Source organism: Papio anubis, chromosome 11 (genome assembly GCF_008728515.1).
Source record: "Papio anubis isolate 15944 chromosome 11, Panubis1.0, whole genome shotgun sequence".
Lineage (NCBI taxonomy): Eukaryota > Metazoa > Chordata > Mammalia > Primates > Cercopithecidae > Papio > Papio anubis.
In genome coordinates this window covers 50,358,483-50,372,173 of record NC_044986.1, presented here as the reverse complement: position 1 = coordinate 50,372,173, position 13,691 = coordinate 50,358,483, and the positions used below count along the sequence as shown (strand labels likewise).

The following is a 13,691-nucleotide window of genomic DNA, read 5'->3' as shown; positions in this document are numbered from 1 at the left end:
TTAATGTCATGTCTCACATGGCAAAACAAGAAAAGAGAGCTTGTGGATGGAAACTCCCCTTTTTAATACCATCACATCTTGTGAGATGTACTCACTTTCATGAGAAGAGTACGGGAAAGACCCACCTTCATGATTCAATTACCTCCCACAAGGTTCCTTCCATGAGATGCGGGAACTGTGGGAGTTACAATTCAAAATGAGATTTCGGTGGGGACACAGCCGAAACCATATCATTGTTAAGGATAACTACATTTTATAACAAATACACAATTTTTCTGATCCTTCATCCCATGAGTTAAAAAATATTTTAGAGTACACACTCTTAATATTTAAGAATTATACATGTATTTTATCAGTCATTAAAGTTTCCACGTTCAGATATCACATACAAAATGATTAATTGTATTACATATAAGTCAACATTATAAATAATTGTATTAATTACATCAAAATTGTCAGTCTGACTTTATTTATGGTCTGCCTGGATCACTATAGTTTTGACCATGGTCAGGAATAACATGACTGATTAAGCTGTTTTAGCAGAGGAATGGAAAGTGATTTTTCCATCTCTGTTGGTGTTCACTTCTGCACACATCATTAGTGTTACCTTTAATCTCAGGTTTATTTGCAGACGTATTTCTCAGCTATTTCTTCATTTTTTGAGCTTTAGTTTGGTGTAAAATTAATACTGTAAAATACAGATCCCTTTACCTGGCCAAATGTAAACTAAAAGTCATTGCAATGTATTGAAAGCAAACAAACAGGAGAGAATGCTGCTTGTGATGCTTACTTTTATGTGTTAGCATGACTGGTTTAAGGCACATAGAAAGAGCTGGCAAAACATTATTTCTGGGTCTAAGAGATTGTTTCAAAAAGACACTAATATTTCAATCAGAAGACTGAGTGAAGAAGATCTGCTCTCACCAATATGGGCAAGCATCATCCAGTCCATTGAGGGCCTGAATAGAACAAAAAGACAGAGGAACGGTGAGTTCTCTCTTCTTGAACTGGAACTTCCATCTTCTGCCATCAAGCATTAGAGTGCTTAGTTCTCAGGCTTTCAGATTCTGAGACTTATACCAGTGGCTCCCCTGGTTCTTAGGCCTCTGGACCTAGCAAAAAAATGCACCACCAATTTTTCTGGTTCTCTAATTTGCAGATGGTAAATGGTCTTAGCATTCATAACAAATGATATGCCTTGGCTGTGTCACCACCCAAATCTCATTTTGAATTCCCACATGTTGTGGGAGGGACAAGGTGGGAGGAAATTGAGTAATGGGGGCAAGGCTTTCCTGTGCTGTTATTGTAATAGTGAGTAAGTCTCACAAGATCTGATGATGTTTTCAAAAAGAGGAGTTCCCCTGCACAAGGGCTCTCTCTCTTTGCCTGCTGCCATCTGTGTAAAATGTGACTTGCTCCTCTTTGCCTTCCACCATGATTGTGAGGTTTCCCCAGTCATGTGGAACTGTAAGTCCAGTTAAACCTTTTTCTTTTGTAAATTACCCAGTCTCTGGTATGTCTTTATCAGCAGTGTGGAAATGAACTAATACAGTAAATTGGTAACAGAAATGGAGTGTTGCTGAAAATAGACCGAAAAATGTGTAAATGACTTTGGAACTGGGTAACAGGCAGAGATTGGAACAGTTTGCAGGGCTCAGTAGAAGACAGGAAGATGTGGGAAAGTTTGGAGCTCTCTAGAGACTTACTGAATGGCTTTGACCAAAATGCTGATAATGATATTAACAATGAAATCCAGCCTGAGGTGGTCTCAGATGAAGATGAGGAACTTGTTGGTAACTGGAGCAAAGGTGACTCTTGCTGTGATTTAGCAAAGAGACTGGCAGCATTTTGCCCCTGCCCTACAGAATTATGGAACTTTGAACTTGAGAGAGATGATTGAGGGTATCTGGTGGAAGAAATTTCTAAGTAGCAAAGCATTCAAGAGGTGACTTGGGTGCTGTTAAAGGCATTCAGTTTTATTAGGGAAATGGCATAAAAGTTCAAAAAATTTACAGCTTGATAATTTGATAGAAAAGAAAATCCCATTTTCTGAGGATAAATTCAAGCTGGCTGCAGAAATTTGCATAAGTAACGAGGAGCTGTATGTTAATCCTGAAGATAATGGGACAAATGTCTCCAGGGTATGTCAGAGGTCTTCATGACAGCCCTTCCCACCACCAGCCTGGAGGCCTGGGAGAAAAAGAGCATTATTCCTTTGTGGCTGCTTCAGGGATCCTGTGCTGTGTGCTCTCTCCCCTCGAACTTGGTTTTCTCTTTATGTCCCAACTGCTCCAGCTATGGCTGAAAGGGACCAACAAAGAGCTGGGGCCCTGCCTTCAGAAGGTGCAAGCCACAAGCTTCCAGCAGCCTCTTACAGTTGCATTGAGCCTGTGGGAATGCAGAGCTGGCTGGCAGAATTGAGGTTTGGGAAGCTCAACCTAGATTTCAGAAGATGTGTGGAAATGCCTTGTATGTCAAGGCAGAAGTATGCTTCAGTGGCAGGGCTCTCAAGGAAGAACTCCAGCTAGTGTGCAGTGCAGGAGGGAAACTTAAAGTCAGGAGCCCACACAGAGTCCCCACTAAACACTCTAGAGGAGCTTCGTGGAGAAGATGGTGGCCACTCATCCTACAGAACCCAGAATGGTAGATCCACCAACAGCTTGAACAGTACGTCTGGAAAAACCATAGACACCCAACACCAGCCCATGAAAGCAGCCAGGAAGGGGCTACACTCTGTAAAACAACAGGGGTGGAGTTGTCCGAGGCTGTGGAAGCACACCACTTACATCAGTGTCACCTGGATGTGAGAAATGGAGTCAAAGGAGATCATTTTAGAGCTTGAAGATTTGACTTATCTGCTGGGTTTTGGACTTGGGGGCTGTAGTCCCTTTGTTTTGGCCAATTTCTCCCATTTGGAATGGCTGTATTTACCTGATGCCTGTATCCCCACTGTATCTAGAAAGTTACTAACCTGCTTTTGATTTTACAGATGCATAGATAGAAGGAACTTGCCTTGTCTCCAGTGAGACTTTGGACTGTGGACTTTTGAGTTAATACTGAAATGAGTTAACACTTTGGAGGACTATTGAAAAGGCATGATTTATTTTGAAGTGTGGGGACATGAAATTTGAGAGAGGCCAGGTGCAGAATGATATGGTTTGGCTGTGTCCCAGCCAAATCTCACCTAGAGATGAGATCTCACTATGCTATGCAGGCTGGTCTCAAACTCCTGACACAGGTGATCCGCCCATCTCAGCCTCCCAAGTGCTGGGATTATAGGCATGAGCCACTGTGCCTAGCCGTAGATCTCATCTTGAATTCCCACGTGTTGTGGGAGGGACGATATGGGAGATAATTGAATAATGGGGGCAAGTCTTTCCCCTGCTGTTCTCAGGATAGTGAATAGTCTCACAAGATCTGATGGTTTTAAAAAGACGAGTTCCCCTGCAGAAGCTCTCTCTGTCTCTCTTTGCCTGCTGCCATCCATTTAAGAAGTGACTTGCTTCTCCTTGCCTCCCACCATGATTGTGAGGCTTCCCCAGCCACGTGGAACTGTAAGTTCCAATTAAATCTTTTTCTTTTGTAAATTGCACAGTCTTGGGTATGTCTTTTCAGTCGTGTGAAAATGGACTAATACAACAAATTCCCATAACCAATCAGCCAATTGATTGAGAGAATCTCTCTCTCTCTCTCTCTCTCTCTCTCTCTCTCTCTGTCTCTCTTTCTCACTGTCAGTACTAATATGTCCTTATAGCCTATTTGTTTTGTTTCCCTAAAGAAATCTGAATAATACACTGCTGCTTATCCCTTCACATTGTATACTCGCCACATCTCCCTCAAGATTCCTTGCTTGTCTCTAAAATATACAGAGACACACTATCAGTATATAAAGCATTAGCTAAGTTTACTTTTGTATTATTTTATTTAAAGATAAATATAAAATTAAAGTCTGAATAGGAGTGGTAATAACATGGGTCTATGCCCCTAAAACATTAAAGCTTAAGATCTGTGCATTTCACTATATGTAAATTGAATCAATCAATAAAGAAAAATACATTTATACTTTTTTTTCTCAATTTGATTTTAGGGGTTACCACAGTACACAATAGGAAAAATTTTGTCTAGATAATTGGACAATAAAAATAGCATTTTAGAAAGTTTCCTTCAGTGATTATAAGGGAGTGGAATGCCAGAAGATATTAGTAGGCTATCACTGTGGTACAAGTATGAAATAACAAAATTCTGAGTAAGGTAAGAGATTAGGACCATGACAAAGAAACACATGAGAGAGACTTTCTAAGGTAAGAAAGAATCACTTGGAGAATGAATAGAGAATTGGCTAGTAAAAGTAACGGGGATTTGAAGCCACATAGTCATAAAAAGTGGTGGTACTATTAGCAATAACATAGTTACTGAATTTTGTAATTATTGATATGTTTAAAAAATAGATATGAACGTATCATGTACCATGAAGAGGTGACTTTCAAACTTTAAAGGCTACAAGAATTCAGTGAGATTATTCAAAGTGCTTTCTCTTGACCTCCCTTTTCAGAGCTTCTGATTCAGAAGATCTGGGACAAGATCTTGGTCTTTCTAGTGTGGGTATGCCTGAACTATACTCTCAGAAGCATTGTCATAAATATGCATAGGAAAAGCAACCCAATAAATCTTTGGTAAAATTTTTTGAAGTTGAGATATTGGGTACTAATATAAGAATTTTAGTTCTCCTTAATAATATGTAAAATTTTATTTGAATTAGTTTGGTGGCTATTATACAGTTATTAAAAACACTTTGGATAAGAAAATGAAGTTTGTTATTTATAACAAACAGCTGAAAAATACGTTTTGCAAAGGAGATTTAGAACTGAAGATTTTTGGAAGATGTAAAAGCAGGACAAAGGTAGTTTACTTTTTGCATTTATAATTATCAAAGAATGCACTAAGAAAATGTAGTAGCTGAAAAGAAAAAGTGCTGAAGTTAAAATTAGTGGAAGAAAATAATGAAAATTAGAGGTAATATTTCTAATATACATTTGAAACTAGGGATAATTTGATACAAAAACAAATGTGTTATTAGGGCATAGATGAAAATAATGGTTAAAATTATCAACGAAATTCTAGTTACGTAAAAGGGGTAGCAGATGAATTTAATGTCAAAGGAATGGAATATTAATATAATTAGTCCCAAGATCAAATAAAGGAATGACTAAAAAAATAAAACGCAGAGCTTTGGAGATGGTTCAGAAGCAGCTATATTTTTAGATGAATTAAGTTTTGCTAAATAGAGTTTATATTACATTTTCTAAGTGGGATAAATAAGGGATTCTGTAGGGTCTTTGAACTTAGACAGGTATTTCTATTCTTGTACAATGTTTTTACATTTCAATACCTTGGCTTCTGCAGGGTATTCAGCATTCATGGGTCATTAAAAGGTTTTCCCCAAAAAATTACCTGGAAAAAAGTTACATGTTATAATTGTTTTTATTCTACCAAAGGAAATTGTGGGTGTTTTCATAAGCAGTATTTTATTGAAACTGACCATAATTTCTATATATCTATAATGTGAAAATTTGAGGAATTATCACAAATCTTCATGGCACCCAGAAGACAGTGTTCTCTTTTACTTTTGTGTTAATCAGGTTGCTAATTTTATATGTAAAGATATATATTTTTGGTGGGGAAGGGAAAACTTTGATACTGCATTTTTTTAGGTGGTGCTCCTTTGAAGTACATTAGATGTACATTTTCAAATATATCAAGTATTTAAAACAAATGCTTTCCTGAATGGGACTCTTTGGGTAAAAATTACAGAGGTGAACTTAAGTTCATCTTGGCGGTAAAGGAAATTCATTGAAAGGACTTTGATTTCTTCCAGAATTCAAGGAACTGTCAAAAACTATAACATTTTAAGAAGCAGAAACAGGAATTTCAAGATGAGGGATTAGAGGAGAGGGCCTTTCCTCTAGACGCCCATTATTTTTGTGGTACAGATTGTACATCCATCTTCTGATTCTTTGCTCTAAATAAAAATTGTTGAAGATGAAGTGATAATTATATAGTTTAGGTCAGGCATCCACACTTCCTTCCACTTACTATATGTATGGAATCAGAAGTTCTATGCTAATAAATGATGGGCAAATACAGCTATGAGAAAAAACTGTGAAGGTATAAACACTTTAAAAATAATATGAAGCAAAAGGCAATTAAAAGAAGGAAAAGTTAATCTTTACAATCAACATTGCAGAACAATTGGACAGCCATATGTAAACAAATAAACTGCAATCCATACCTTACACTATGTACAAAAACCAACTTGAAAGACTTTCTATACATAATGTAAGAGCTAAAACTATAAAGCATCTAAAAGATAATATTGGTAAAATTTTTTATGAACTTAGGGTTGGCAACAATTTCTTTTTTGTTGTTGTTTGGAGATGGAGTTTTGCTCTTGTTGCCCAGACTGGAGTGCAATGGTGCAATCTCAGCTCACCACAACCTCTACCTCCCAGGTTCAAGCAATTTTCCTGCCTCAGCCTCCCGAGTACCTATGATTACAGGCATGTGCCACCACGCCTGGCTAATTCTGTATTTTTAGTAGACACGGGGTTTCTCCATGTTGATCAGGCTGGTTTTGAACTCCTGACCTCAGGTGATCCCCCGACCTTGGCCTCCCAAAGTGTTGGGATTACAGGCGTGAGTCACTGCACCTGGCTGGCAACAATTTATTAAATATAACAAATGCAAATCTATAAAAGAAAAAATTTAAAATTTGACTTCATCAAGGTAAAAATGCATTTGCTCTTCAAAAGACACTGATAATAGACTGAAAAAGCAACTGACAGAAAAGGAGAATATATTTGCAAAATGTATCCAACAAGTGACTTGTTTGGGGAATATATGAAAACACAATTTAATAAAAATGAGACAATTATAAAATGGCAAAAAGGTTTAACAAATTATTACAGATTTACAAAAAAAAAAAGAATGTGAAAAGTTGCTCAATATCATTAGCTAATTGGGAAATGCAAAATAATACCTCAATGAATATCACTACATACACACCAGAATGGCCAAAATTTTAAAAAGACTGACAATATCAAGTGTTGGTGAAAATATGGGGGATCTGAAATGCCCATATGTGGCTGGTAAGAATGTAAAATGCTATACACACATTGGAAAAATAGTTTGGCAATTTCTTTACAAGTTAAACATTACTGAACAATGAAAATATGATATTATTGATACATAGCAACTTGGATGAATCTCTAATGCTTTATACTGAGTTGAAAGTAGCCAATCTCCAAATCTTTATACTATACAATTCCATCTAAATGTCATTCTCATAAAAATGAAAGTATGCTGGTGGTGAACAAATTAGTGGTTGCGAATGATTAAACTTTGGGGTTGGAATACACAAAGTAGTGATTTCATCATAAAACCATTCTATATCCTGATTGTGGTATTGACTACACAAACGTATACATAACTGAAAATTAATAGACTTGCTACCTGCCCACAAATTCTTTTTTTGTTTTTTTCTTTTTTTCTTTTGAGACAGAGTCTGGCTCTGTGCAATGGCATAATCCCGGCTCACCGCAACCTGCGCCTCGTGGGTTCAAGTGATTGTCCTGCCTCAGCCTCCCAAGGAGCTGGGACTACAGGCACGCACCACCACGCCCAACTAATTTTTGTATTTTTAGTAGAAACGAGTTTCCACCATTTTGGCCAGCACAGCTTCAATCTCTTGACCTCGTGATCTGCCCACCTTGGCCTCCTAAAGTGCTGGGATTACAGGTGTGAGCCACTGCACCTGGCCCCAAAATTCTTAATACAACATTTAGACATACACATATCACATAGCCTAGCCATTACACTCCTAGATATTTACTCAAGATAAATGAAAGCAGAGATTCATTCAGAGATGTATACAAGAAAGTTCATAGCAGCTTTATTTGTGACTGGAGGCAACTCAAGTGTTCATCAACATGTGAATAGATAAATGAATTGTAGTATATCCATACAATAGAATAACACCTAGGCAATAGAAATAAATAAACTATTGATAAAGGAAACAACATGGACTTCACAATCATTATGCTAATCGAAAGAAGCCAGACACACCTAAGAAAAGAATACATACTGTAAGGACAGGCAGGGTGGTTCATGCCTGTAATCCCACCCTGTTGGGAGGCTGAGGCCAGTGGATCACCTGAGGGCAGGAGTTTGAGACCAGCCTGGCCAACATGGTGAAACCCCATCTCCACTAAAAATACAAAAATTAGCTGGGCGTGGTGGCAGGCACCTGAAATCTCAGCTACTCAGGAGGTTGAGGCAGGAGAATTGTTTGAACTCAGGAGGCAGGAGTTGCAGTGAGCCGAGACAGCACCATTGCACTCCAGACTAGGAGAAAGAGCAAAACTCCGCTTCAAAAAAAAAAAAAAAAAAAAAAAAAAAGAAGAAGAATACATACTGTATAAATGATTCCATTCCTATTTTGCTAACAGAAAGTGATCAGTGTTTGCATAGAGTGAGAGATATGAATGGGGAAAGGAAACGTTGTCATAAGGAAATTTCTGGCAATTATGGATAGGCTTAGTGTCTTAATCATGGTGATACTATCTTGATAACACATGTGTTAAAAATTCTACATTTTAAATATATGAAGATAATCATGTAGCATTTTCTTCTTTATCCTACAGAAAACCTGAATTCATGTAAATTCACATGTTGGGATTGATATTTCTCCTAAGTCTCTCTTTTATTTTTCTTGAGTCAGTATCTTGTTCTGTTGCCCAGGCTGAAGAGAAGTGGTGGGATCTTGGCTCATTGCAAGCTCCGCCTCTGGGTTCACACCATTCTCCTGCCTCAGCCTCCCAAGTAGCTGGGACTACAGGTGCCTGCCACCATGCCCGGCTAATTTTTTTGTATTTTTAGTAGAGACGGGGTTTCACCGTGTTGGCCAGGATGGTCTTGATCTCCTGACCTCGTGATCCACCTGCCTCGGCCTCCCAAAGTGCTGGGTTTACAGGCGTGAGCTAATGTGCCCGGCCCTAAGTCTCTTTTAATCTACAGTGGTTCTCTTTCCATGTATTTTTAAATTGTTTTCTTGTGATTCATTTATTGAGAAGTCAAGTTGTTTATAGTATGGAGTTTCTCATCATCTTGATTGTACTTTCTTTGGTTTAACTTTGCATGCTACTCTGTCCCATATGTTTCCTATAAATTTTGACATTTAATCAAATAACATTTTTTGTTTGTTTCTTTGTTGGGTTTTCTCAAAACTGTTTCATAGATGGTATAATAGTCTGCTTGGGCTGCCATTAAAAAACACCCTAGACTTAGTAGCTTAAGCGATAGTAAGGTGTTTTCTCACAGTTCTGGAGGCTGGAGGCCTGAGATCAAGATACTTTTGTAGTTAGTTTTTGATGAAGCTTCTCTGGCTGCTTTCTTGTGTCTTCACATAGCCTTTCTTCTGTGTACCCTTGGACAGAGAGAGAGGGAAGAGAGAGAAAGAGAGACAAAGAGAACACCAGTCCCATCAGATTTAAGAGCCTACCCATATAAACTCATTTAGTCTGATTACCTTCTTAAAAGGCTCTATCTCTCTATAATAGTCACACTGGGAATAAGGGCTTCAACATAAAATTGTTACTGGTGAGGGGGACAACTCAGGCCATAGCAGATGATGTTGAATTAATTATTCTATTGAGAGGTATATATGTGGCTTTATCTCTTTTTTGTGATATTAGCAGCATTTGGTGCTCAATGCCATGATCCATTCATTTATGAGGGGTTGTAAAATGATGACACTCTGATATTATTACTCTTCTTAAATTATTAGCTGAAATTATTTCTTAGTGAGACACTTTTTAATCAATTGTTTGTTTACCCCATGATAATGTCATATGGAAAAAGCATGCTATGTTTTCTTATTTACTAATTTTCAAAATATTTCTCTAGCATGCTCCAAAAGTGATCAGTATGTTATTTTGCAACACTGCCATAAACTTATGAATTTAAACATATTTGATCTGTTTCAAATCATTACTGATATTATCCTTATTGATGCTCAAATTGCCTTATCTTTAGCTAAAAAACACCTTTTGGCTCTTGAAAACTTTTCACATCAGTTTAGTAGTCTTGGAATTCTTTCTTGCTACTTGGTGTGAGCAGGTGTTTCATAGCCATTTGTTGATTTTTCTGCCGTAGACCTGAAATCAGTTCTCTCTCAGAAATCTTAACTGCTTTTATTGGTAAATAGTATTTCAAAACCATAGTCTGATCATTAGAAATATTCATTGCTTCTTTAATGGCCAATATATTTAGTTCTGTGTTTCAGCATTCAGAGCTATGTTGTATGCATTATGTTTCTTAAGATAAACTACAATCTGAGTTTAAACTTCCACTGCCAATTCAAAATCAAAACCGTAGGTTTTCTATTTTACCTCTTTAATTTTTAATTTCTATCTCTTTATCATCCCCTGCCAAGAATCCAGCTTTCAATACTGAAAAGAATAGAATTAGACTAATGCCACATAATAATGTACTTATTTAATTTATTATAAAATACTCCTATAACTATCTTAGAATCACAACATACCACCAATATGGTTACTGTAGATAGTTTAACTTTTTGTGTTTTATAATTTCCTTGGTACTTCAGCTATATTACACAATGGGTGTGATGTCAATACTACTTTTAAAATTCACCTGGGATAGTTCTTTTTGTTTGTGCTTATGCCAACAACTGAATATACATTTAAATTGAATTATTTTATTTTATTTTTAGAGAAGTCATTGAATTTAGTTTTAAAATAATATATAATATATGTAGCTCTAAAATTTTAAAAACATGATATAGTTAATGAAATTTAGTTTCAACTTCTATCCTCTCCACATATTCCCTCTCTTTCTCATAAGTAACAATTTTTTATGTTACAGTCTATCTTTGATTTTTTAATGTGTGTATGTATTCCTTTGTAAATATGCATATGTATTCTTCTTAAAAGTTAGTATATTATCGGCCCTTATTTCCAAATTGCTTTTTTTACTTAATATAGCTGAAAATAATTCCATAGTAATAGGTAAAGATATATATCACTTATCATTACATTTGAATTATCATCTGCTTTAGGATGTATCACCACTTATTTACCCAGACCACTATTGATATATATTTAGGTGGTCATTTATCTTCCATTATTATAAATGGGAAAATGTCCAGATGTGGGATTTATGGGTCAAAAAGTAAACATTAATATCATTTTGATAGCTTTGCCATACTCTCCTTCATAAATTTTATAACACTCATATTAACACCACCCATGCCCAAAGTATCTGTTTTCCTGCAGGCTCATCAACAGAGTACAGTGTCCAACTGGGACAATTGCTAATCTTTTTTTTTTTGGAGACAGAGTCTCGCTCTGTTGCCCAGGCTGGAGTGCAGTGGCGCGATCTCGGCTCACTGCAAGCTCTGCCTCCCGGGTTCACGCCGTTCTCCTGCCTCATCCTCCTGAGTAGCTGGGACTACAGGCGCCCGCCACCGCGCCCGGCTAATTTTTTGTATTTTTAGTAGAAACGGGGTTTCACGGTGGTCTCTATCTCCTGACCTTGTGATCCACCCGCCTCGGCCTCCCAAAGTGCTGGGATTACAGGCGTGAGCCACCGCGCCCGGCCAACAATTGCTAATCTAAGTGACTAATGAAATCTTAATGTAGGATTAATTTATAGTTTTCTTCTTATGTATAGAGATAAGCATCTTTGCTTATCTTTGCTTATGATCAAGAGTCATTTGCCTTTCTCTTTCTGTGAACAGTTTTATCTTTAGCCCCAAACTTTTTTGTTCTGTTTTGTTTTGTGACAGAGTTTGGCTCTGTCACATAGGCTGGAGTGCAGTGGCACAATCTCAGCTCACATAACCTCTGCCTCTCCCGGGTTCAAGTGTTTCTCCTGTCTCAGCTTCCTTAGTAGCTAGGATTACAGACACACCATCACGCCCAGCTAATTTTTGTAGTTTTAGTAGAGACAGCTTTTCACCATGTTGGACAGGCTGGTCTCACACTCCTAACCTCAGATGATCCGCCCACCTCAGCCTCCCAAAGTGCTAGGATTACAGACGTGAGCCACTGTACCCGGCCAGCCCCACACTTTTTAAATCCCTCACTGGCCCTCTTTTTAGCTAATTTATAAATATATATATATAAACGGTATGAACATTTTGTCTCTACATAAATTTCAAGTATTTTCTCAGTTTGTCACTTGTGATTTTACTTTTTTATTGTGTCTCACCATACAATTTTGCAATATCATTAAACTTATCTCTCTTTTTCTTCATGACTTCTTGACTTTGAGCCATAGTTAGGAAAGGTTTGCCCACTCTTACATTAGAGTAAAATTCATCCACGTTTTCATCTATGACTAGTGTTCATTTTTTTATTATTTATTATGAATATCTTCTTCATTTGGGGTTTACTCATGTATATTCCATGAAGAATGTAACTCCTATATAACCCCTTTATCATATGTTACATTTCATCTATAATTTTGACTATTTGTAGATTTTACAGTTGGTTTTAATGGTGTAAAATATGTTTCTGCTTTTTGTTTTCCCCTCATTTACTGCCCAGGAGAATTTCCTTTCTTGTCTAAGAGTTGAGGCAAATAAGTAGTAATAAGAAGCCCATTTTTGGATGTGTTGGAACATCTGGCAGTCTGGATTTTTAATAAAAGCTCTGTTTCAGATTGTCCCTTTAAATTAAATACATCATTTAATCTCCCCAGTCTCCCAAGTCATCATCTGTAAAATGTAAATGATTTACAGAGGTATTGGTGATTAGTTATATAAAGCATTTAGCACAGAGTAGGTTTCCATAATTGGAAGCTATATTATTTTACTCTTATGGTTATTAATTTTACAAATGTATATACTATACAGTTTTATGATTTGACTTCTTCACTTTGGGTAAAGAATGTTGCAGTACACAAAGGAAGATTATACAATTAGAAGAAATTTCTTCATGAAGAAATGTATTTTGATTATTAAAATACATTAAGAAATACCATCTTGGCTAGGCTTGGTGACTCACACCTGTAATTCTAGCACTTTGGGAAGTTGAGGCAGGCGTATCACCGGATGCCACCAGTCTGGCCAAAGTGGCAAATCCCTGTCTCTACTAAAAATACAAAAATTAGCCAGACATGGTGGCGTACGCCTATAATCCCAGCTATTCGGGGGCTGAGGCAGGGGAACCACTTGAACCAGGGAAGCAGAGGTTTCAGTGAGCCGAGATCAAGCCACTGCACTCCAGCCTGGGTGACACAGCAAGGCTCCATCTCATTCATAAATAAATAAATAAATAAATAAATAAATAAATAAATACCCTGTCTAGACATTAAGAGTATCATCAGAACCTATATTTAATTTACTCTGGTTAACATAATTAGCTTGATATTAATCTTAAGAAGTAATATATGGAACAAAATATGTTCATATTTCCAAGCATCTCACTATTTGGTACAAATTACTAATAGTTTATTACAATATATGTTGAAAGACCAAATAGCTATAATTAAGATGTATGCACCATTAAAATAAAATTTCATAATCAAAAATGTACTCTTCCTCCACTTAATATCTATTTTCACGTGATGAAGTTTCAAATTAATTAGAGCCCTCTTAAGAAAAAAAATTT

General features: G+C 36.8%; 1 protein-coding gene across 7 annotated transcripts in view; it reads left to right on the top strand.

The window, feature by feature from the left end:
* The window catches only part of PCDH15 (protocadherin related 15), a 914,927-nt gene that overhangs the window by 491,194 nt on the left and 410,042 nt on the right, over window positions 1–13,691 (top strand). The window lies entirely within an intron of this gene.